The following is a 257-nucleotide window of genomic DNA, read 5'->3' as shown; positions in this document are numbered from 1 at the left end:
CTGCTTGTAAACAACGTGATGATTGTTCTTGAATTCAGTCTACATACTGTGGCTACATCACTGTGTGTATGTGTCCATTTTCAAACAAGTCTGTAAACTTCCCAAATGAAAACATCTAATAATTAAAGCTCATCTCGTAATATAAGACGTAAGCAATATTCACAAATATAAACAAATGAAATTCAAATAACAATTGAAACTTAAACCTCGGCAAAGAACAAATGACAGCTGCGAGGCCATCGGTCGCTGGCAGTCTC

The sequence above is a fragment of the Sprattus sprattus genome, assembly GCF_963457725.1.
Source record: "Sprattus sprattus genome assembly, chromosome: 3".
Taxonomy (NCBI): Eukaryota; Metazoa; Chordata; class Actinopteri; order Clupeiformes; family Clupeidae; genus Sprattus; species Sprattus sprattus.
Note: the sequence above shows the minus strand (reverse complement) of the source record.